The 25,686-nt window shown below is 42.9% G+C and overlaps 1 pseudogene; it reads right to left on the minus strand.

Moving 5' to 3' along the window:
• Positions 1-21,864: 21,864 nt before the first annotated feature.
• LOC117019350 (heterogeneous nuclear ribonucleoprotein U-like protein 1) lies at positions 21,865-24,041 on the minus strand (annotated as a pseudogene).
• Positions 24,042-25,686: the final 1,645 nt, after the last annotated feature.

Raw genomic sequence — 25,686 nt, forward strand, 5'->3', positions numbered from 1 at the left:
TATGTATATATATAAAATTTGTGTGTCCTTTATATAGACTTAGTTTTGTTTTTCCCTTTCAGAAAAATTTTACATATTACATATTATATAAACATATATATAATTTGTATATATACACACACATATATATAATTTGTATACACACACACACACACACACACACACACATAAAATCATACAGTATGTGCTCTTTTATGCCTGGTTGATTTTGCTTAGAATGTCCTTGAGGCCCATTCATTTGATTGCTTCTTATATCAGTAATTCATTACTTTGTATTGCTGAGTTGTATTTCACTGTATGTATATCACACAATTCGTTTATCCATTCACTTTTTAATGAATGCTTGGTTGTTTCCAATGGGAGGCTATGGTGTATAAAGTGCTATGATTATTTGTGTTTAAACTTTTGTGTGGACGTAGGCTTTCATTTCTCTTGAGTAAATACCTGGTAGAATTGCTACATCATAAGGTGAGTGCATATTTAACTTTATAAGAAATTGCCAGTCTGTTTTCCGAAGTGATTTTATCGTTTTATACTCCCACCAGTACTGTATGTTCATTTATGTAGTTCACATATGTAGTTCATTGAAACAGTGTTTCGATTTTGAGATCCTACTTTTCAAAAGAATTTGTTGTGTTAAATGTTGCTTGAGATAAGAAAACCAGCAATGAGAGTGAGGAAATATGTTTAACTGTGCTTATTTTATCAAATATGTGCATCAGATTATATTTGTTATAATAAATAAAGAATTAACTTAGAATAAAAAAAGAGGGAACAGTGAAGGAAACCCACTCAATTTGCTCCTCCCCAGATATTGAGAGAAGCAGTGCGGACTGCCCACCAGACAAATTCTAGGAGGTCCTGGAGGGGGCTAAGAGGCTGACCTCACCAGGATGCTCTAGTTAAAGAAACCACCTTTTGGTATATACAGCACTGGGTTGTGGGTTTACCTTGATTGGATGCTTGAAGGTGAACAGTTTTGTTCTTGATTACACTTCATCTTTTCATCAGATTTTAGGAGACAGAAGTTTCAATCCACCATTTTAAGATGAAAGCTCCCCATGGGTTTGGTACATCACGATAGTATTATTTGCTTGGCACTCTGTATTTCTCCTACTGGATGTCCATCCACCAAAGGTACACTAGGTTAAACAGTTGTAGCTCTCTTTCAGCTCTTAACTCCATTCCTGACTGACAGTAGATACTCAGTCATGTTTCCTGAATTAATGAAAGCAATGGGGAGAGAAAGGGAGGTCTACTGAGCAGCTAGTATGAAACAGACATGCTTCATTTCGTTTAATTTTTACAAGAACCAGTGATAAGTAGGTGTTCCTATTCCTGCCTTTCAGATGAGGGTAGTCCCATGTATAAAGAGTTTGTGATTTTTGTCAGTGTAAACAGTATTGCAGAGCTGAGTGTCAAATGCAGGTCATTGTGAAGCCATCACCTGTGCCCTTCCCTTGCGACACAGTCTTAGCTGCTGGGGGAAAGTGGAAACGCCCAAAGGGACCTGCTAGTTCAAATGTGGTATACCAAATGACCCGAGGGCTGGGTACAGCCCACAGATACTTTGCATATCCTATACCTTAAAAAACAAAAACAGTACTTGTCAGTTATAAAATATTTACATGCAAGCTGGGTTGTAGCATGTCTTAAGAAATCAGAAGCTCTCACAGCACTGGGACCACAACCTTCACAGAGACAGCTGACAATGACTAGATAGCCGTTTTCCCTTCTAGATGGTACATGCCATCTGCACGTCACCACAGCCCTCTCCTTGCAGCTATGCTCTTTCCATGCCTCGCCTCTGCAGGCATTTGTGTTTGCAACCCCGACCACGTACAGGGGAGGTGCATCATGGTAAGAGAAACTCCCCGTCCTTAGGGGTCCTAGTCCTGATTGGAGCATGATCACAAGAGGCCTCCCACACTGGACATTGTCCCGGATGATTCCGTAGGCCCTACCTCAGAGTCTGGCAGTGTCCCTTTATTCAGCTAAGACTTACTGCTTCCTCAGCAGACTCTATAAAGACAGTGATCTAAGAGGATGGTTTGCACAGCCGGCAGGAGCAGCTCTGAGTGGAGGCTCTGGTCTCTCGGGAAGGCTCAAGGAGAGATCAGGCTTGGGTCTGTGAGGTTGTTTTCTCTCCAGGGAGAGAGAATTAATGAGGGCCAAGGCAGGTCTGTCCTCAGTCCAGTGGGAACGCCTCCTGAGGGAAGAACTGCCAGGCTGCCTCCTCTGAGGGATGTGTTCCAGAAGAGCAATGATGGGAATCATTTCCCAGATTAACCCTCCAGGGAAAACAAGCCTCCCCTCCCATCTCTTTGCTCTGTTAGCTGTGATCTGACTCAGTCTTTCCAGGGGCAACATCGCAACTCTGGAATTTGCAGGTGAGGGTTCTCGTATTTTACCATACTGGGAAGTCTCTGGTGTAACCTGTTAATTGTGGGTGTTTAATATGGATGGATCCATTTGGGAAAGAAAAACAAAAAACAAAACAAAACAAAACAAAAATCCCCAGAAAAATCCATGTAGAAATTTCTAGAACAGGCAAAACTATCAAGACAGAGAGCAGGTCAGTGGTTGCCTAAGGCTGGGAGTGGTTTCAGGGGTGGACTGTAAATGAGCACCAAGGAACTTTCTGAGATGATGAAAATGTTCTAACGCTGGATTGTGGTGATGGTTGCACAACTGTGTTGATCTGCTAAAACTCATCAAACTGTATGTACACTTAGAATGGGTGAATTTTATGGTATGTAAATGAAACCTCAACAAAGCTGTTAAACACACACACAAACACACACACACATACATACACGTGCCTGAAGGAATGATAATATAACAATGAAATGAGGGAGCAGCATATAAAACAATAAATGGTGGTGATAATGGTAGTGAATCCTAAGACGAGAGCAAGCATCACTGAGCAGGGCCTATGGACTGAACACCGAGCCAAATTTTTTTTTCCTTTTTTGTTTTTAAGGAGGGCGCAGCTCACAGTGGCCCATGCGGGGATGGAACTGGCAACCTTGGTGTTATGAGCACCATGCTCTAACCAACTGAGCTAACCGGCCACCGCTGAGCCAAGCTTTTACATATATTTGTAATTATTTTTCTCTCCTTCCCTATGATCCACTCGCACTTTGCAGTTAGGAAACTGAGGCTGGAGAGGTTGATGATTTCCCCACGGTGTGCAGCCACAGCGGGGAGAACTGATATTTGAGTGCAAGTGATCTGATACCAGGGTCGTGGTCCCTTAATTAATTAACCAATTAGAGCTTAATTAATTCAGTTGGTCTTTCATATGAGCCTTAGCGTTGAACATACGTAGGTCTGATGTCTGACTTTATCATTTCTAACTATTTGAACTCGAGCGCCTGCTTTCATTTTTCTAAGCCTCAGTTTTCACATCAGCAGGCTAAAGATGATAGTACCCATCTCACAGGTTTCTTGGAAGAAAGAAAAGAAATGAAGTCAGATGAGTAAAGCCGGATACGTATGCGAAACTCTCCAGGACAGGCAGATGTGGGCACGTGCCTGCCCCTTAATTTCACTTGTTGGTGCCTCCCACGAGCTTAGTAAATATCAGCTAATGTGTGTCACTCTAAAAATTGGTGTCATTTGTTTATCTAACAGTCACCTGGGCATTCACAGATGCCAAACGCTAGGAGAGTCACTGATCAGGTCTTTCACAAACCATAGGACATTAATTACCCTGCTCGCCAGGAACAACAGACACGTACACTAATGACTGGCCTAGAATGTTCCAGCGTTTCACGAGGTATCGCTTAAGTGGCCCCTTCAATGGTGGCCCCAAAATAGAAGCCATTGGTACATAGAGACAAGACTAGTCTTCACAAAGCGCAGAACACTGAGCCCAGCCTTAAAGAAGGAGTCTCTCTGTTAGCTGACAACTATTGCTTTGATGTTTCCAGCATCTGTTCAAACCACAGGCAGTGACAAAGAAAAACTTCCCAGATTTGCAGATCTGCAGAAATCTTGGCTTATTCTGTAAGGCTGTCTTACACGTTTGGGAATCTTGGTGTTCCCCTAAGCTCACCTTTTTCTTCATACAAATCCCAATGGCTACATTCTCGGGGTGGAATTCTCCAAGTGGAAACGTAGCACTGACTTCTTGTATGACTCTAGTATCATTTACTGGTTCCATGTCTACTCCCTGAAGCTGCAATGCAAAATGCAGATTCTTGGGGACCCTGGGATCCAGCACTGTGACTCTCTGCATGTGACATCTTCTACATATTCCCTGTTGTGCTAACCAACCATTTGTGAAAAAAGTTCTCTCACCTGGAGAGTGATTTTCCTCCCAGCACAACTCACAATACAAAGTCAGATATTTCTAAATGATTGTAATTGGGGTGGGGAGTTGTTTCATTCCCCTCCCCTATTATTTATCTTTTAAACTTCACAAACACATGGTTGCTGGCTACAACAGAGTTCCATGTCTTCTCTCCCTGAAGTTTTCAATTCAGAGGAAAAATCAGCTGAAGGTGATGTGGACGCTTCAGGAGATGGAGCCACTCAGGAGTTGCCTTATTTCAATTTGAAATTGTAAGCACTAAGGCAGTGACTTAGAAAATGGTTCTTTTAATTCTTAATAATGGCTATCCGCCTTCCTCAATCTGATTGAAAGTAGCTCAGGGGGAAAACACGGAAGGTGAGGACCCAGGACAGCGTGGTGCTCCAAGGCATCGACTAGGAAGGGGCGAGCAGGGGCTTCTGCGGTCACGGTCATCAGGTAGAGGCCTTGGAGTCTGACCCAGCCTGATTCGTTCTAGTTTCTCTGTCTCAAATGGCGTTAGATGAGAAGGGGACTCCACTTTACACAGGGACGTGTGATAATTTATTAATAGAAAACATGTAAATTGCATGTACATCCCTCGTTCCGCTGATATTTTTCCAAGTGCCTCACTAGGCCATAAAAACAGTAATACCGTGGTGGACCATTAAATGCTCAGCTATGTAGCCCAGCAAGCCTCCTTGTTTAATAGTTTTGTTCATTTAACATGTACAATTTGTAACTGCGTAAATCTAATTTTGAAGTAGGTTGGGAAGTATAGCCGTCTCGAGGGGTCCTGTATACCCATTTCCCTGGCCGGAACACCACTGGTAACTCACGACCTGAACTCTCTGGGCACCTGTTGATGAAGCCAGATTCTCAGAAGGGCTAATAAGTTTGGCTCTATTATGTAACCTGAAATGTGAACTGTTTTTTTTTTTTCCTTTCTATTGTGGGATTATTTGGAACATTCGAGGGAATTGGATACTCCCACGTGTTCGACAATTCATGCACTTAGGTAGCCTTATTTACTAAGCCTCATTTGAATTGATTCTGCCAGCACTTCCCTCCTGGATATCAGTTACACCTTGAATTAAGTACTGAACCTAAACAGACACTGAGAGGATGGTAAGGTGTGGGTTTGTCCCTGTTAAGTATTTTGTATCCAAAATGAAAACAACAACAACAACACTATATTCACTGCAAAGATGATTAACAGAGAAGCAAGGGGTAATAATTTTGGTGGGGAAGGTGGGACAAGTGGTAAGTCCGTCCTGCAAAGAATTTCCACTTTATTCATTGAGTGATAGAGGTCTATTGAAGGTGTCTGAGCACCCAGGATGGGGCGATTAAATGAATAATTCCATGTAAGCCACATAGGATAATGCTCAACGTTGGAAAATGCTCATATTATAGATCAGTTAAGAAGAGAAGAATTCATCAAAATAGCACACACCTAGGAGTTCTCTGTTAAGTGAGCGACTGAATGAATGAATGAATGAATAGGTTTGGTGAAAACATCAGAGGTCAATTTATGAACTGAACATGAGGACTAGGAACTGCCAAGTACTTGGGATAATTATTTCTCTTGGCCTGACCAAGGGAGCTGTAGGAGATGCCAAGTTATTTCCAAAAGTTGCTTTGTAAGCATGAGATTCTGAAGAAGGGCAAAGGGAGTATCTTTTGTTTTGTTTTGTTTTAATACAAGGATTGGTCAATTGGTGATGTACAGATACATCTGTCATCACACTCAGGTTAAATGAGCACAGATGTCCAGCTCGTTAGGTTGACTTGCTAGCATCCAATCTCCTTGGCATGGGTATTGGGTGGACGCTAACACTTGAGTCTGGAACTCTCTCCCTTTCTTAACCATCACCAACAACTTTGGAAGACCTTAGACTTTATCCTAACATATTTATTCAAGCCCAGCTTTGCAGACCTAACTGCCAGTCTGTTTCATCAGACTGATATTATATCCCCTACTCTAGTTTTTCATATGGATTGATGCCATATTTTAAACCTCAGAGGGTGACTTTATTTCCAGTCCCTTCCGGGAAGCGGGGGAGGGTCACTCAGACTTGCCATTCTATCGCATCTATAGAATAAATCACACAAACTGAATAGACCCAGTGAGATTACAAAGTCAAAGCCAAAATGTGTTTTGCCCAAAGTCATTCTAGACCAAAGACAATTTACAGACAGTGAAATGAATATTTTTTTCTTTAGTTTTGTGATCTGAAAGATTTATGGACCATGAGTTTAAAAGTCTATTTATGTAGAAGAATGTCCTGATTTTTAGATGTATGCTGAAGAATTTAGAAATGGAGTGTCATGACGTCTGCAACTTATTTTCAACTGTGTCAGCAAAAAAAATGCATATGCATACACACGTATGGAGCTATGTATACATAAAGCAGATTAGGTCAAATTTTAACTATTGTTGACTCTGAGTGGTATGTGTATGCATTGTACTAGTCTTTCAATGTTTCTCTATGTTTGAACATTTTCATAATATAACATTGGAAAGAAATTTCAGCAGCTTTTAAATTCCATTTTATACATTCAAAGGAGCATTTGCTCTCTCCCTTTCTTCTGTGATATTCACTGTAACCCTTTTGATGTGTGGAACACTTTCCCTCAAGCCTTCTTCCTCGTCCATCCACTTATATTTTGTATTTTATCCTTTTATCCTCTTATAACTGTTTTGCCCAACTCTTTTCTCCTAGAACATGAATTTACTTTCTGTTTTTAATGTAATTTTATATTTAACAAAAGTAGGCTTCCTTCCACTGTTTCTTTTCACTGATGTCTTATTTAATAAATCAAAAGCATCTCTAGCCTCTGAGATTAAGCCCATCCAACACTCAGTTTGTCATAAGGACAGGAACGTCTGTAACTTCCCCCTGTGAGGCTGCCACAAAATGACTTTACATTTTTTGAATATGGCCTAGAAGTTACATGAATTAAGACCTGACTCAATTTAGCTCACTTTGATCTGAGCCTCTTAACATAATTTTCAAGTGTTTGACCTAATCAAGATCATGAAGTGGCAAATTTGAGAAAACCTGATTACTGAAGAACTACTGGAAGATGTTTAAAGAAATGACACCACGTGGGGGACGTGGCTGTTAGTGAGGCAGGACATGTCAGTCCTTAGAGAGGGCACAGTTGTACAGGCTGAAGGACACTGAGCCTGCAGGTGGAAACAGAAAGGGAATAATGGTGGTGGTAGCAACTTACTTCTTAGGAGAGTTACTTCTCTGAGCATGTCTGCAGTGCCTGATGATGGTGGCATTGGATAACCAAGAGTTAGTAAGGTCTTATATCATAGGGGATGTCTTTGACCAGAGGAAGTTCCACTGAAGATTTGCTGATTCATTTAATCTTCATAATGATGCTTTAAGGTTAGTGGAGCTATCTCCAAATCAAAGGTGCTGCAACTAAGGCTCAGAGATTTGAGTAATTTGTTTAATGACACACAGCTAGTTAGTGGCACAGCTGGAACTTCACAGAGGTCTTTTGGATTCCAGAGCCTGAGCTCTTAGGCACAAAAAGCGAACTTAGAAATGATATACTCCAAGCTCTCTTTACCTTCCTTCTTAACACTCCTGTCCTAAACATTCTGTGTATGCATTCATCAGTTGATGGATATTTGCGTTGTTTCTACATTTTAGCTATTATGAATAATGCTGCTATGAACATTTATGTACAAGTCTTTATGTGAGTATATGTTTTCAGTTCTCTTGGGTATATATGCAGGAGTGGGATTGCTGGATCAATTGGTAACTATGTTTAACTTTTTGAGAAACTGCCAAATTGATTTCCATAGCAGCTTCACTATTTTACACTCCCGCCAGCAGTGCAGGAGGGCTCCAATTTCTCCACATTCTTGTCAACATTTGCAATTGTGTCTTTCGATTATAATCATCTTAGTGGTCATGAAGTAGGAGCTCATTGTGATTTTAATTTGCATTTCCTTAACTACTAATGCTGTACATATTTTCATTTGCATGTTGGTCATTTGCACACCTTCTTTGGAGAAATGTCTATTCAAGTCCTTTGCCAATTTTGAATTAGGCTCCTTAACTTTTTATTGAGTTTTAAGAGCTCTTTATATATTCTGAGTACCCTTATCAGATATATGATTCGCAAATATTTTCTCCCATTCTGTGGCTTTTCTTTTTGCTTTCTTAAGTGTCCTTTGATGCACAAAAATGTTTAATTTTGATGAATTATTATTCATAGAAATTTATTATTTTATCTATTTTTCATGAAAATATGCACATATATTTTCTTTTAAGAGTTTTATTGTTTTAGCTCTTACATGTAGGTCCTTGGTGCATTTTGAGTTAATTTTGTATATGGTGTGACATAGGGGTCCAAATTCTTTCCTTTGCACGTGGATATCCCAGCCCTGTTTGTTGAACAGGCGGTTTTCTTCCTCACTGAATGGTCTTGGCATCCTTATCAAAAATTCCCTGAATTTACTTTTAGAAAATTCCCTTATTTAGTAGGAGAAGTACATACAGCAGATATGTTTTTGATATGAACACAAGCAAGCAAAAACACATAACATACAAGTGTGTATACGGCATATGTGCATATATACACTCATATGCATGTGTATATGTGTGTGTGTATGTGCTTGTATACATATAAGTTTTTCAAAGATCAGAATCTTTTGGATTTATATCTAGAAAACAATGAAATTCCAACCTGATAAGTGTACCATTTGAGACTGGCAGATAGAGCTAAAGATGGGCAAAATGGTGCAGATTGGAATACAGTCAATATAATAGTTATTAAATTAATTTTGCACTAAACTTGCTCATCTTCTAGTGGAACTCGCGCATACCTGCCCTTTTTATAGCAATCTCTTCCTGCTATTACTATAAGACTTGTTCCAGAAGAACATCATTTGGCTCAGCAGAAATATCACCTGCAGCAATGGAGAGAGAACTCTAGCATTGAAAATCAGGCTGGGAGAAGGCACAGGAGATGGGAACCTTGCCCCACTGGGTCTGCTTAGCCAGGAGATGATGCTTTTCTGTATTTAATATTCCAGAACTGGGAAAACTTTAAGATGATCTCTTCCCCCATAGTATTCATCAGAAGGGTTGGGGCTCTGAGAAGGGAGATGAAGCAGCACAGTGGGATGAAAGAACGTGATATTTGGAGTCATATAGATTTGACTTTGGGTCCTGGTCTTATCATTTTATTTATCTATGTGACCTTGGGCAAATGAATTTACTTTTCCAAACTGGTTTTGTCCATTAGTAAAATGACATGATGATACTTTCATGGAAGACCTCTAAGGGCTGTGAACAAAATGTGTTAAACATCTAGCTCAATATCTGCCCTGAGCAAGTATTTAATACAATTAAATTGCTATTATTATAATTATTATCTAGTTCTCAATAGACCTTTGGGGCTTGGGAACTTCTATTCAATTCATAGATATCGGCTCAAACATCACTTGCCCAAAGAAAACTTATACAGCACTTCCTCTTACACCCCTTATACACACGAACCTCAGTTCCACGTTTGTGGTCTCCCATCCCACATTCTCAGAAAATCCAGCACTTTTATTCTTATCACTTGTCAATAGCGTACAATTACACACACTCCACTTAAATGTTTAATTTACTATATTTTCTGTTTTTTATTGAAATATAAATTGCATGCAATCAAAGTCAGTTATTATGGTGTAGTTCTGTGAGTTTTGACAAATGCAATAAAGCTATCACCACCAAGATCAAGATATGAAAAATTCCTTTATATTCCTTTGTAGTCACCCCTCATTCCCACCCCCATTTTCTGCCAAACACTAATCTGTTTTCTGTCTATTTCAAAAATGGATTACATTTTTTACGTAGCCTTTTGAGTATACTTATCTTGCTAAATAACCCATTGGAGATTCATCGATGTTGTTGTGTATATCTGTAGCTTATTGATTTTTTTTATTGCTGAGTAGTAGTCCACTGAATGGATGTACCGTGTTTGTTATCCATTCACCCACTTTGAAAGACATGTACAGTCTTTCTAGATTTGGGTGATTGTAAATAAAACCACTGTAAACGCTCACATACAGATTTTTGTGAGACTCTAACTTTCATTTCACTTGGGAAAATACATAGGAGTGAAATTTCTGGGCCTCTCTGCAGTATTTTATTTCTTAAAAATAAATAGACTATCTAAGGCAAACACAATAAAATGTCAGTCTGATAAATGGGAGTTATAAGAATATACGTGCTCTGTGAAATAGTCTATATACTTTTCTTTGGCTTATTAAAAATAAAACTCCCAACATTATGCAATATAAGTCAACTCAACAACTCAGATGATAAAAGTACTTCTGATTATCTCAAGGTAGGCACATGGGCTTTGTCGCAGTGATAAAATCCTTTTCTACCTAAAGATTCTAATAGTTTACCATCCCTCTGAAACCTCTTAATGATTCTGTAAGTGGGAATGAATCAACCTTATCTAGAGCTGACAGGTGGTCCCACCTCCCACACACTGCTGAACTCCACACACAGGCTCACCAGTTCCTTCTTCCTCTACCTTCTTTCTTTCTTCCTTTTCCATCTCCCCTCGGCCTCCACCTGACCAAGGTGCCATCTTCACTCACTTTTTGCTCTTCCTCACACCTGTTCTTCTAAAAGGAGCTTTTCAGAGAGGGCAGAGAAATTCCAAAACATTAACATCTCTTCTGAATAATCACGACAGTATCCCGAGAGTCCCATCCCAGCTGGGATGAGGAGGAGGGTAACAAGAAAGGAGGATGGAGACAGGGACCTAGGGTGCTCAGCCAGAGTGAAGAGGTGAAGGAGCGAGAATCACATCTTACCACATAATCATCTGGCAGCAAAAAATTGGGTGGCCCCCACCAGCTACCTAGTAGGTGACTGTGGGGACACTTCCAGGCAGAAAATGCTTTTCATAAAGTGCCTTCAGATTATATTTCAGAAAATGGCATTAGCTGTGTTGGTGATTAATGGTCTTTTAAGCTTACAAAACATTCATCAGCTCAGCACTCTGGCCCTTCAGGTGATGCAAAGAATGAACATTGACTGGAAACATGAAATATGGGCCAGTTCACCATCCACTAACTAAAATGTTTCATCTGATAATCACTCTGGAGCAAGATTTATTTCGGGTTTCACAAACATCTTTTTCATTTAAATTAGATTTAAGGGATTCTTTTTCTCCATCCTCTGACTTTACTTCGAGTTTAGCATTTGCTGGCTTCTTTTTTTTCATTAACCCTCTCATAATCACTTTCTAGTCAAGTGTTTCCAGGGAGAAAATAATATGTGGAGCTGAACAAATATGAACTGTCCTGGAAGTTTGGGATGGTGATGTGGGAAGTAGGCTGAGAGTTCCTGAACTAAAGGAATTGTGAAGAAGTCTGATACATAATTGGAATGTCACGCTTTCAAACATTGTTCCAGGAACCCTTGACTTGTGTTGTGAAGCTCAGCTTGAGTATTACCCCTTATGAGGAGCCATTTTTTTTGTTTCTGTCCACTCCACCCAAACGGAAGCATGTATTTCCTGCTCTTTACCCATACTGCGCTCTCCCGCTGCTTCCATGGAGGAGTCCATCATGGTCTCTCACAACCCATCACCAGCATTACCTCTGCGCCCCTTGATACCAGAAGGCTCTTCCTGGTTATGATTGAATCCCACCCTTCCCTTGTGTTTGCTGGTGTCTGGCACACAGCAGACACTTGCTAAATACTTGGTGAGTAAATGAAGTAATCTTTCTGTGTGTAATATGTTTGCTTGAACCCTGAGAGAGTGAGAAACAAAGGCAGCCAGGAGGCAAGCAGTCAAGCAAGAAGGAAGGAAAAAGGAAAGAAAAAGAAAATTGTATCCCATGGCATATCTAATTGAACACCATTTTTGCGATAATGAGAAATGGCTTGAAGAGAAAATTTTGGAAAGGGTAAACAATCTTTAAGATAGGAAACAAAATCAGACAGTTTCAGATACAAGATTTAACATTACCTATGATTTTTCTCTCTGCTATTACACTTATTTTCATTGAGTCATAAACTAAATAATTCCCCAAGGCATTACTATATATATAAGCTTCAGCCAATTTTTGGTGTTCTGCTAAAGAAAAAATAGAAAAGAAATAAATGAGGCCATGGTTACAGACTTTCAGGCAGTGCTTCTGTCTATATTCTCTCTCAGAGAATCTCTCTTAGAGAAAGCATTAGTATAATCAATTATCTGAGATATTCTATTCTAGCGAGAAAAATACTCCAATGTTTAATTTTGTTGCACCCAGTTTACCCAATTAATTTTGGCCCCCTAAACTTTGTTTTTCATAAGCATATTAATATTTATTAACTAAGACACTTGAAATTGCAAGCAACAGAAACCCAACTCTAACATACTTAATCAAATAAACAGATTTATTGCACCAAGTAATTGCATTGAATAAGGGTGAAGTTCAGGCATGGTTGACTCCAGTGAGGGTTTTTTTTGTTTGTTTTATCTTGTTTTTTACATAAATGTTAGGAAAAGTGTCAGGGTGTCCTGTCAGTAACCAAGATTGGACTCTATCGCTGTGACCAGAATGATGTAATGATGTAATGTTTTCATTGGCCCAACTTAGGTCAGGGGAACACAAAAACTTACAGGGCGGGATGGTGCCCGCAAGTAAACCAAGCATTCTGTTTCAAGAAGGGAATAGATGGTAAAAAAAATTTCCTTCCTCCCTTCCTCCCTTCCTCCCTCCCTTCTCTCTCTCTCTCTCTCTCTCTCTCTCTCTCTCTCTCTCTCTCTCTCTCTCTCTCTCTCTCTCTCTCTCTCGTTCATTTCATAACCATCAGGGACAAAGTGTTGATTCCCAAATAGCCCTAGTGCCAGCAAGACCGTCTGAGATCTGTGTTGCCAAAAAGTAGCTTCATGCTGACTTTGCAGAAAGGGCTTAATTTCTCCTCTGGAGCTCTGAACAAGGTTATTAGGAGACCCTTTCAAGTTCTCCCTCAGAGAAACTACAAACAGCTGCACTAAAGGACAAGGGAAGGAAGCACTAATAGCGTTTGGAACTCAGGTTGTACACCTTCCAGCGGCTCCAGGCTTTATCCGGGCTTTATCCGAGGTGGGAGCCAAGCTCATTTCTGAAAGGATGCCTTCCAGGGACTACCCTGTGCTACCTTATCAGGGGATGGAAGATAAGGCTGATAGCCAAGACAGACTGTGATTTGGTTTAGGATAAGGATTAGGTGGTCAGAAAACTTTTCCTGGTGACTGAGAGCGGGACAGTATTTTCTTCAACTTGGGGGAACACACTCACCGTGAGACATGTTGCTGGGTTTGATGTTATAATATTTGCTCCCATAAACTGCTCTGACCGTTTGTCCTGCCTGCTTTGTTTGTAATGTATACATCACTGTAGGAGCCATGACCAAGAAAAGCATGGTGTACAGAAAGTTAATTAAACTGGGATGTACAGCCCAATTCGCACCCATTCCCTGACTCACCTGGGAGAACGCCCCTCCCCTCTCCGGGCTTCACTTTCTTCATCTTACAAGTGAGAAAGTTGGCCTAGACCAAGGACAGCAAATAATCTCATCTCACAAGCCAACTCTTATGGTTGGCACTGTGTTGAGAAGGATTCTGAGGTCCTGTCTTCAAGAAATGATTAGGTGACTGAGTTGAAATTATTGGCCACAGCCATGGGAAAAGCTCTCGTTTATTTGCTATCCCTGGAGAGGAGGATATCTAGAATCCTTTCTAGGTGGAAGATTTTCTTTCCAGTACTTTAATATTTTCTTTCATGCGTGAGACTAGATATTTAACCCCTCTGAATCATTTAAAATGTCACCCCACACCAGTCTTCAACAAAAATGTAGAACTACAGATAGTTTTTAGATATCGAAACTCAATATACACAATAAAGCACAGAACACAGACATTCTATGTGCCAAGGTTTTTAGCTTCCCTGTCCCTAGCCCGTACCCGCAACGTGTGCATTAGTGAATGACAGCACACGGGACAACTGCCGTTGCTTTGCTGGAATTTTGGTACCTCCCTCAGCCTTCCTGAGAGTCCACAGCTTCCGAGGATGCTGGAAAACCATGTCTGAGCAGCTGGAGTGTTCCTGGGGCAGGGTTTTGTTCAAAGCCAGTGGCTTTTCAGTGCATTGTGCTCTTCTCAGCTAAGCTGTCACTGTTCTTTTTCTTTTACATCTTTTAAAGGAAGGACTTCTTTGCACACAGCAATTCCATTCAACAAACACTTTCTGGTGTCAATTGTGGGTAACTCCCTGTGCTAAGTGCAAGACAAAACTAAAGATGAATAAGACAGTCTGTGTCCTTGAAAGGGTCAGATGTTAGTGAGGGAGAGAGACTTGGACACAACTCCTGGTAATAAAAATCAGGCTGTGGTGAGTACTTTAAACGAAGTATTCAAAAAGAGAATACTCTGAGAGAAGGGAGCAGAGGAAAATATGTCCTGGATGAGTAGGCTTTGGGTAGGTTTCCAGAGAAGCTATCTCAACTTGGCAATGAAGGATGAATGCTGGGGGAAAGAGGGCTATTTTCCACTGAAAGTAGCCAACAGATGCAAAAATGCGAGGTTGAGGGTGCCTGCTGTGTCTGGAGAACAATGTGTGAATGGTTCAGGGTGACAGAGATGCAGAGTTTATGTGTAACAGCAGGGGGAGAGGTGGACATTTACACTGGGGTCAGAATTGGGAAGGTTTTAAACATTCTTTCTTTATTTTACGAAACAGATATTGAAAACCTAATATGTACTGTGTTTCCCTGAAAATAAGATCTAACCGGAAAATAAGCCCTAGCATGATTTTTCAGGATTAGATCCCCTGAACATAAACCCTAATGCATCTTTTGGAGCAAAAATTACTATAAGACCGAGTCTTATTTTCGGGGAAACATGGTAACAGACAGGGTTCTGTAGGCTGAGTTGGGAGAACAATACACAGGGTCCCTATCCTCAAGGGACTGTAATAAATTAGGATCACATACAAAGTGCTAATTGCAATAAAATGTGCAATTACTTCTCTAATGCAGGTATGTAGAGGCGTATTGGAGCAAATATCAAATACGTAGTGGAGGGTAGATAGAAAAAGTATTGACAGACAAGTGGGAGACAGGGCAGAAGGTTTATCCAGGCATGGAGAATGGCATAAAAGATGTGGAATCATGACAGGTTTTAGTACGTTTGGGGAATTTGTGATAAATTTGGTATAGACAAAATGTAGACTAAATTGGTGTGTGTGTTGGGGGGGGCGGTCAAAATGATGGGATTTAAGGCTAAAAAAGCTTGCGGTGTAGTCTAAATGAATAAAAAAAAGAATGCTTACTTCAAAGTGAATGATAATTTTTTTTAAAAAAATTGCAATAGAGTATATTTGATTACACTAATATTCAGTGCCCATTTTAAATGGCTATGATGTATAGTGTATAATCAGCTCTCTCTATATATTATTCCTTATGATTTTAAGGTCAGTAAGTTTCCACTATGTATTGAGGGGCCATATGCGCGGAATATATACGTAACAAAATGAAATTTTATCTTTCCTATTGAAATGTTTTGTAATCTAGACCAGTGCGCTCTAGAAAAAAGAGCCAGTAGAATTCACTGTGATGTAAATGTTCTATACTCTGTTTTCTGATATGGCATTCACATATGGTACTGGAGTACTTTAAATGTGACTAATACAACTGAGAAATTGCATGCTTTTTGTACTTAATTTATATTGAAACTTAAGCTGCCCGATGTGGCCAGTGGCAACTATATTAAATAGCACAGTCCATACAAAGCAAATATATGAATATCTGAGATACAAAATTTGACAGAAATAGATACTTAAAGCACCACGGCAAGATGGAACAGATGAGACAACTTATTGGAAAGAACTATGTCATGTGGGAATGCCACTAATATCTTTCTGGAAGGCAGATGGAGAAGGAGAAAGAAAGAGATCCTGGGAGTCTCTATTCCTAGAATTAATTACCTTGTAGTTAGAATCATTGAAAAGAGCCAAGTTGAACACCGAAGGGCTTTGAACACAACAGAAATAAAACGGTAAAATTTAAGACAAACTTAAACCCCAACCTTAAAGCAGATATATTGACCTTTAACAAAAAAACCTCATAAAAAGATTACACAGTCCAGGATACTGAAGAAATAAAAACCTGTGCCTGAGGTGAACATATCTTGCTTTCCATTGTCTAGCATCCCTTCCTATTCTTCTCATAACAGCACCAAACTTCTTTGGACATCTGCCATTTCCACATTCCTAGTGGGGCCCCATAAAGCATTAAATCTCAAACCCTGGGCTTAATACATGGCCCAGGGCTAGTCAATAAAAATACTTTTCAGGCCGGCCCAGTGGCTCAGGCGGTTGGAGCTCCATGCTCCTAACTCGGAAGGCTGCCAGTTGGATTCCCACATGGGCCAGTAAGCTCTCAACCACAAGGTTGCCAGTTCGATTCCTCGACTCCTGCAAGGGATGGTGGGCTGTGCCCCCTGCAACTAGCAATGGCAACTGGACCTGGAGCTGAGCTGCACCCTCCACAACTAAGATTGAAAGGACAACAACTTGACTTGGAAAAAAGTCCTGGAAGTACACACTGTTCCCCAATAAAGTCCTGTTCCCCTTCCCCAATAAAATCTTAAAAAAAAAAAAACTTTTCTATCCTGGACTCAATGATTGGCTGAGGGATGAACCAGTCAAGCTAACCAGAAGCTTCCTTGCAACCCATTCTAGATGCTAGATTTTTCTTCGAAACTAAAATCTAAAAATATCGATTTGGAGTTGCCAGTGGTCATCTTCCTGTGTGCCGAAGAGAGGGGTCAAGCAGAGGGAGAGTAGAGACACAGAAAGCCCTGAAGATATAGTCCAAATTCTGTATCCCTTTGTGCTTGAAGTTCCTAATCCTCCCCACCCAGGAATTCTTACTTATGTGTGGCGATCAATTCCCTTCTTTTACAGAACTTGGATTGAGTTGGGTTCCTGACGTTTGCAACCAAGAGCCTTTCCTAATAAATTGGCCCATAGAGGTATAGGTCTTAAGATTTGATAGATGTTTTTCCATTAATTAAATCTAAATATTTGCCTCTGACAGGTGAAATGATGGTTTTTAGTTACTAATGGAGGGTTTTGGAGCTGAGTAATGTTTTCCTCATTGTTATTTTAGCAATTAGAGAGAGAGAGAGAGAAAAAAAAGAAGAGAACTTGGACTTTTCCAAAACTTCGGCAAGTGTCATATTAGTGATCTTGAAATAAGGTAGCCCAGGAGTGTGCCGTCCTTTAAAACTCCTAACGTTCAAAAAGACTCCCAGAAATTATGACCACACTGACATCAGCACTCTTAAGCCACTGACGTGTGAAAGAATCACTTTAAAACAGGAGTTGTGGTCAGAGTTTGCCATTCTGATAGAACCATCAGCTGTCTTGTCAGCCTGTTCTCCATTCTTGCATCTACCCATGTTGGGAAGAAGCCGAGGACTCCTTGGAACTCTAAAATAAGTGTTTTGGGTGATTGTCATTCACATTGGGGACAACACCCACCTTTGACTGGAGATCTCTATGCTTGGTCTGTGAATCATCCAACATGGCATGAGGTCCTAAAAGTGAACAAACAACCCCAAGTGAACATTTACTTGATTCCAATTATCTATGGACCAATGTAATGGTCTAGGAAGATAAACCATGGAAAGATTGGGGGCATTTTACAAGGTGAGCACACTCTCAGGGTGAGAAGGGAAGGAACAACAGGCTTGTGAGCCAGACCCATGGAATACGGGATTAAAATGGTTAAGAAAGCGGCAGGACTGGAGCGTGACTGTCCAGGTTCTGGCCTGAGAAACTGGGTGCAGCGTTGATCATCAGAACTATGAAATAGGCATAGCTTCAGAGAGAAAGGATGACGGAAGTGATGGCAAGGGAGGGTGCCAGGGGTGCAAGCAGAGCATGCAGAGACAAGAAGGGGAGATTGAAAAGAGAGAGGGCTACCAGGCGGATACAGTGTCCTGGAAGTCAAGGCAGGAGAGGGCAGGTGAGCGGCATGATGACAGGGAATAGGATCATTTGTAATGGAGAAATCTGAAGCTCAGAGAGACAATATTACTACCCACAGCTACCGTGTTTCCCCAAAAATAAGACCCAGCCGGACAATCAGCTCTAAGGCGTCTTTTGGAGCAAAAATTAATATAAGACCCGGTCTTAATATTATAATAATATTTAGATATTTAGATATAATAATATTAAGATATTAATAATAATATCTTAATAATATAAGACCGGATCTTATATTAATTTTTGCTCCAAAAGACGCCTAAGAGCTGATTGTCCAGCTAGGTCTTATTTTCGGAGAAATAGGGTAATAAGCAAAAAAGCAGTCTGGGCATCTCCAGTACCAAAGACCTCGCTCTTTCCATTATATCATCTGTCTCACAGATGAGACATGGAGGAAGGTTACAGTCCCAGAAAACCCACTGGTCTGTTACCATTCAGAATAACAAGTGTGTGATGGAGATGAAAGATGGCATTTAATGAGAGAAGCCAGATTAAAAAGGAGGACAAATGACAGCAAAGGAATAGCAATCTTTTCTACTGTGGTGGTATGGAAACAGAGGGGACAGTAGTTTTACTGGACAGTAGGTTGAAGAGACAGGTATTTTAGATATATGGTGATCCAGAGTCAGTAATTGATATCTTGGTGGTAATATAATTGGGGCTCTAGAATAAACTAAAGGGAGCCTAAATCTACACTCCACTCTTTATGCCATAAAGCAGAGGACCTCAGCTGGGGAGGTTGTGTCCTCCGGGGACATGTGGCCATGTCTGGAGACATTTTTTATCACGACTGGGGCAGGTGCTACTGGCAGGTAAGAGGTAGAGGCCAGGGATGCCGTTCAGCATCCCGAATGCACCAGCCAAGATGTCAGTTGTGCTGACACTGAGAAACTGAGTCACAGCAGGAACATTTCTTAAGCTCTTTAGAACTAGGTTTCCTCAGCTGTAAAGCAGGAATAACCATGACCTTGCTTCCTGGGCAGTTGGGGGTTTAATGAGCGGACACATGCCAAGTGCATGGTGCTAGAAAGTCCTAAGGAGAGTCCTCATCACCGTCGTCATCATTTTTACCTTTTTTTGTATGATGAGCCAAGATGTGGACTTAAACCAGCTACGAGGCAGTGCTCAATGCCCGCCAGCGAATGTGTGCAAGGGTTTGATTTCCGAGTCCTCCCTTGTGGGGAGTGGCCAGGCCCAGAGGGGCAGTGGAGGCTGCCTTGAGAGACGGGGCCATGTTTCCTTCCACTGGATGTCCTACTTTCAGACACAGAAACGCTCCCCGCAATACGGAGAAGTGCTGCTGACCATCACCTGGGTCAGAACCAAAACATTTCTGACAGAAATGGTTTCTAGGCAATTGAGCAGATTCCATTCCATTGCTGCTGAGGGTGCACTGTTTTGAGGCAGAACGGATGGATAGATATTCCTTTGGGGGACTTTGGATCAAAGGAGAGAAGCAGATTATTAACGAATGAAAATCTGTATATTTGGGTAATTACATTTGTGATGCCTGTGTATTTTTTCTATTTTCTAAGATGGCACAAAAAGAGATTGAATAGATCTTGGGAAATGTAATTGTTCTGTTACCAGGCTGGAGTAAAGTCCTTGTATTTATGTGTGTGTGTGTGTGTGTGTGTGTGTGTGTGTGTGTGTGTTAAATAAAAATTGCCTGCAAAAGAGCTGGGCGAGAGAGGCACATTTGAAAAATTCCTACTCTAGTCAGACTTACTTAGCCCGTTAATCCCTTACATTGGCAGTTGACTCTCAAGGATGGGTTCTGGTGCACAGAGGAGCAATAAACAAACTCAGCCCAGGGCTCCTGGCATCATGGGGGGAAAAATCACCCACTTCTTGTAAATAGATTGCAATAAAACAATAGCGACTGAACATTTAGTGGAAGAGAGAATCAACCAAGAGGAACTGTGACTTGGTGGCCTTTGAGCCCCAGAAACAAACAAAAGAACATTGAAATGGACTCAGATGGATCCTTTAAAGACAACCAGCTTTTGAAGGCTTATTAATCAAGAGCTTGGGCAGAATTCCAGACTATTTTAACTGGAATGGAGGTAAAAGCAAATAATGAAAACATAGTCCATCAGTCATTCAGGAGACGTGGGTACTGGCATCAACCATCTTTGTTCCTCCCTGCCTTGTTTTCACATGTCTCTGCACTGGTCAGATTTAATGTCTGTCTTTCACAGCCTGGGTAAAAGAAAAATGAAAAGATACACTGTTTACCATGGACATCTGTGGCAGTCTTCTCAGAATTTCCTCTTCTTCCTCTTGTCCAACATCCTCTGAATTTTACTTGGGGACTCACTGATTCTGACTTACCCCTTCCCCCACACCCCCAGTTGTGGGTGGAGCACATGACAGGCTAAGCTGGTTGGGCATTCCATCCTCTGGCCACAATGATTGGTTCACCTGTGGTATGGCATCCATGTGTTTTTTTTTTCTTAATAAGTGGAGTTGGTTAAAATCCTGTTAAAACATATGAGTCAAGGGGAAGTAAAAATAATCAGAGGATCACTGTAGGAAAAACCTTTAGGTCTGGTGCCTGGGAGACCTCTGGAGAGGAGGCAGTGGGAGAAAGTTGATCTTCTGAAGGGAAAGAGCCCCCCTGCCCCTTTTTCCCTCTTGCCCACTTAATCCCACCAAAAACTACTGAGATGCTGGAATAAAAGGTTTCAAGTTCAATGGTCACACTCATTCCAAATACAAAAAGCAGTTATAAGTCAACTCAACACGGAAGCTTGTGTGCAAAGTTATGGGCAACTAAGATAGCATGTGAAAAATTAGGTTAAAGATGATTCTGTAGTCTTGTGTGTTTTGTTTTGAGGGTATGGCTCTTCCTTGGTTGCCTGCACTTAGCAAAAAAATGGTTATCCTGATGAAATATCAACAGCCAACTCACAGTAAAAATGGACAAATTCTAAAAATAAAAATAAAAAAAGCATAATTACCAAAAAAAAAACACACCTGTCACTGCTTCCTCCCTACACACGTTGTTTTTTAAACTTTTTTTTTTTAAGTTTTTATTTATTTATTTTTAATCCTGAAAAGTAGACAGTAAAACAGCTCCTGGAAGAATTGAGAACCAACTGGGACTGGAGCAGGGAGGACTGTGACCAGTGGACAGGATGGGGTCCTCTCCTCAGCGACTGTAGCCTGTATGACCAAGGGAGAGGAGGGTCTTTAGTTAAATAGGAGGGAAGAAGAGGAGAAGGAGGTGGGGGGAGACACAGACAATAAAAGGCCATTGCTGCCTGTGTGAATCCAGAGAACAACGCCCAGACTGTGTGGGGGCAGAAGCCCCTCGCAGTGGAGGCAGCCCTGGGATGACCTGATCCCCGGCACCATGGGACCGTGTGGACACTGGTGGAGGAAGCTAGCAGGGGCCTGCTGAGCACACCGGCTACTGAGTGCTCGTGCGCCCCTGTGGGTTCCTGGTGTAGCTTCCACAGTCATAGATCCCGTACTATGGCTGCCACTGGCCCTGGTTCTAAGGGTACTGGTTCCAGTGCTGGGCAGACTGCTGATACCGGTTATTGCGGGGCTGAGGGTAGGTCTGTGCGGTAGGGGGCGGCAGCTGTCGCTTCCACGGCTGTAGGCCGGTCGTGGCCAGGCTGTAACCTCCCTGGTTGTAAGGTGGCTGGCTGTAAGTTGGCTGTGGAGAGCTGTAGCTGCTGACGGTGGAGGTGCTGGTACTGGCACTCGAACCAGGGATGTTATTCTTGCGGTAGCTGCCTCCCCATGGGTTTTGGAAGCCTCCTCAGTTGTGTGGGTATGGAGGCTCAGTTGTCCTAGCGTTGGAAACCGCTGCCTCGGCTGTCAAAGCGCTTTTCAGGGTGTGGCCCTGCCTTGCGGCCTTCCTCCTTGTACTGCCTCTCCAGCTTGTCTGCTTTCCTCCCGCTGCAGTGGGTGCTCAATGGACAGCACCTGTCCGGGAAGCCTCTAACATCTAGCCACATGGAGCTGGCTTTCGGGTCCAAGACTACCTGATCTGGGACATCTTTCCCTTCCTCTTCGGTTCGCTTTACTGTTTAGGTCATCATCAGTGGGACAAATGACGATAGCTTTGCACTGGAAGCCTTCAAGTGGCCTCATTTTAAGTCTCTGGGCTGAACCCTAAACGTTTGTCTGGCTGCAGGGCAGAGTCCCCGAGAGCTGTTTCCAGGCTCTCAGCCTCAAGTGGAAAGGTGCTGGGTCGGGTAGTAGATAGCCGTCAGCTGTGACTAGCTGGCCATCAGCTGTTACCGGTTAGCCATTAGCCACTGATATAACTGCCGTGGCTACGCAGGTAGGTTGGTTATTGGCAGAGAAGCATAGGGCAAATTGTGGGATCGTGTGGCTCCTGGTTCCTGTGTCTCCAGCCCAGCCGCCAGCGAGACTATCGTGGTGTGACTCCCCTATCCATGGCTCCATGGGTGTTCCTTTTTGGCCTCACCATGTCCTGCGTTCTTGTGCAGGGAGCGGGAGCTGAGACCCTACTTACACTGGCCTAGACTATACTTGTTTCTTGTGGGCGGCAATCTGGATGAGACGGTCAACTATCTCATGGTGGCACATCCCCTGCTGGAGCAGGACGTCCCAGCAGCAGGCGCAGTCCCAATACCCGCACTTTATCCATGACGGCACTGGTTCCCAGGACTTCTTGCAGGGGCTGGAGGCTGCATGACTGACGGCCCACGTGACCTTACCAGCAACGGGCAGGCCCACCATGGTCAGAATCTCACACTCTGCCTTGGTCTTTGGTCCGACGGTGTCCCGGACCTACTCACTCAGGGGAAGGTGCTGGATGAAGATGAAACCAAGGAGGACAGAACAGTAGGGCTCTGCCCTCTGCCTGAAGTTGACCTTCAGCAGTAGCTGGGGGTCGACGGTCTGACCTCCACCTCAAGGCTTCCTTCCGAATGGGAAAAGAAATACCCACCCACTTCCGGTTCTAGGCGAAGGAAAGTGACGTCATTTCCGCATTCCAAGTCCGCAAAGCAGCCAATCACATCACTCTTTGCAAACCTGTCTCCCTAGTCTTGGAACCGGCTATTGGTGAGCTTCCCGGAGCCTCCGCCCACATAGGAGAAAGGCTCTTGGCCTCGCTGGCGGCTACAGGAGTCCAGGGACCTGCCGATCTGGATGACACGCAGGTCGGGCTCCGTGGAGATTTCCACCTTGATCTTTATCGTGAAGCACACACGGCCTCTTCGGACCCCACAGCTGGCACCGGCTCCTGACCACAGGTAGGCAAAGCCCTCAATTGTGAGCGGGTAGCCACTACTCTGGTCTTGGCCCACCTTGATGTGGGGGTTGCAGTTATATGTGTCGATGGCAGCAAGGTGTGGTCAAAGCCATCTTCATCCTCTTCTGCAGGAGGCTGAGGAGAGCGGCCCCTCCTGTCCTCTCGGTGCTGGAAGGACCGCCGTCCCAGGTTTTCTTCATAGGGCCTCTTGCGGCTCGGGACTTGCTGTTTGTCAGGCATGAGTTGAGATGCTTCAGGTGGGAGGAAGCTGGTGGGTGCTTCTTGCTCTATCTTCACTTCCACCGGGCAGTAGGCCTGCTGCTGCTCCACTTCTGGCAGTCTCCTCTCGTTCTCTTGTTTGATGACCTGGGTCTCATAGAATTGGTTCTGCCTGGTAATATTGTCCATGACATGATGTCCCTCTGGCCCTGACTAGCCACCGGGCTCCGGCTGCAGCCTCGGCGGCGGTGGCTGCACAGCCCCCTCCAGTACGGAGTCCCAGTTGGGTCTCGACTTCCTCCTTGTTATGCCCGGGTGGCTCTGGTTCGTTGTCACCTTTGAGTTCCCGCATGTCTTTGGGCTCCTCTGCCTCCAGCAAGGTCTGCAGCTGCTCAGCAAGCTCGGCCTTGAGGCCATGAGTAACCAGGCCCGGGTGCTGCAGTACCTCAGGAAGTTTATTCACCTTCAGACTGTGCACATAGCTGGCCCAGGTCCCCGGGGTACCCCCGAGTCTGGCTCTGCTTCCTAGTGTGGGGACAGAGCCCCAAGAAGCAGTTTCCAGGCTCTCGGCCTCACATAGAAAGGTGCTGGCTCAGGTAGTAAATGGCCATCGACTGTGATCAAATGGCCATCAACTGTGGCTAGTTGGCCGTCAGCTGTAACCAGTGAGCCATTGGGCACTAATATAACTGCCGTGGCTAGGCCAGCAAAAAAATGGGGGCTAGAAAGAAGATGGTGGCTGAGTCTGCAAGCAGCACAGTGAGGGTTGAGAATTGTGTTGCTCCTGGTTCCTGTGTCTCCAACCCAGCCGCCAGTGAGAGTATAGTGGTCTGACTCCCCTACCTATGGCTCCGTGGATGTTCCTTTTTGGCCTCACCATGTCCTGCGTTCTTGTGTGGGGAGCGGGACCAGAGACCCCGCCGGCCGCCCCGCGTGACACTTGGCGTAGTCGGCAGGATCCCCTGCATGACAAATGGCGCAGTGAGCAGGGTCCCCTGCATGACACCTAGGCATCCTTAAACCTTTCCTGTGTGGAAGCGAAGGAGAAGGGGTATCACTCCAATAGCCACCGCCGCCTCCCCTAATGTGATCTTTTTTGTTAAGCTAGTCATTACATTCCTCTCATTTTAAAATCAGTTTTAATGGGTGTTCTGTTATTTATAACCAAAAGAATCTTGACTAATGTAATGGTCCCATATCTCAGTGTCTCAGATGTTTACTGTATTAATTTCCTGTCGCTGCAATAACACATTACTACAAACTTAAAGCAGCACAAAGGTATTATCTTATACTTCTGCAATGTGGCACAGGTCTCACCTGAATAAAACCAAGGTATTGGCAGGGCTGAATTCCTTTCTAGAGGCTCTTGGAGAAAATTTACTTCCTTGACTTTTCCATTTTCTAGAGACCGCCCCCATTTGTGGACCCTTCCTTCCTCCATCTTCAAAGTAAACCAGGTAGCACTTCTCTGACCCTGCTTTCATGGTCATGTCTCTTTCTTTGACTCACATCTTCTGCCTCCCTCTTTTACTTTAAGGATTTGTGTGATTATATTGGGCCTCCTGGATATTTCGGGATACTCTCCCTATCTCAAGGTTAGTTGTTTAGCAACTTTCATTCTGTTTGCAATTTTTATTCCCCTTTGCCACATAAGGTAACGTGTCCACAGGTTCTGGGGATTAGGATGTTAGCATTTTGGGGAGGTCATTCTGCCTACCACATTTAAGTTACAGTAGTATCCCCTTATCTGCCAGGCATACGTTTCCATGACCCCTAGTGGATGCCTGAAACCACAGATTGTAATGAAATTTTTTTCTTAGCATACATACCTATGATAAAGTGTAGTTTATAAACGAGGCATAGTAA

Source organism: Rhinolophus ferrumequinum, assembly GCF_004115265.2.
Source record: "Rhinolophus ferrumequinum isolate MPI-CBG mRhiFer1 chromosome 15 unlocalized genomic scaffold, mRhiFer1_v1.p scaffold_54_arrow_ctg1_1, whole genome shotgun sequence".
NCBI lineage: Eukaryota > Metazoa > Chordata > Mammalia > Chiroptera > Rhinolophidae > Rhinolophus > Rhinolophus ferrumequinum.